This window comes from Nannospalax galili, unplaced genomic scaffold, assembly GCF_000622305.1.
Source record: "Nannospalax galili isolate Female #2095 unplaced genomic scaffold, S.galili_v1.0 scaffold18, whole genome shotgun sequence".
Taxonomy (NCBI): domain Eukaryota; kingdom Metazoa; phylum Chordata; class Mammalia; order Rodentia; family Spalacidae; genus Nannospalax; species Nannospalax galili.
Genome location: NW_008346548.1, coordinates 6,786,304 through 6,786,869, shown reverse-complemented (window position 1 = coordinate 6,786,869; position 566 = coordinate 6,786,304).

The window sequence follows — 566 nt, the reverse complement described above, 5'->3', positions numbered from 1 at the left end:
AGCAAAGATTATTAAAAACTTTAGAAATCACAAGAATGGAATATGCAGGAATTGTGTGACACCTTAAAAAGACCAAACTCACAAATCATAGGCATACAGGAAGGGGAAGAATTCCAAGATAATGACATGGACCAGATCTTCAACAGAATTGTGGAAGAAATTTTTCCAAAATTAAAGAAAGACATGCTCATACAAATATAAGAAGCATATAGAACACCAAACATATAGGACCAGAAAAGAAACTCTCCACAGCACATCATAGTAAAAACACTACACATACAAAACAAAGAGACAATTCTGAAAGCTGCAAAAGAGAAACAAGTCACATATAAAGGAAAACCCATTAGGATTACAGCTGTCTTTTCAGTGCAAACTATGAATGCCAGAAGAGCCTGGACCAAAGTATTCCCAGTTTTAAATGACCAGAGATGCAAACCCAGATTACTATACCTAGCCAAAATGTCTATTATACTCAAAAGGGAAAGAAAAATTTTCCATGACATAAACAGGCTGAGAGAATTCATGTCCACAAAACCAGCCCTTCAGAGAGTTCTGGAAGCAATACA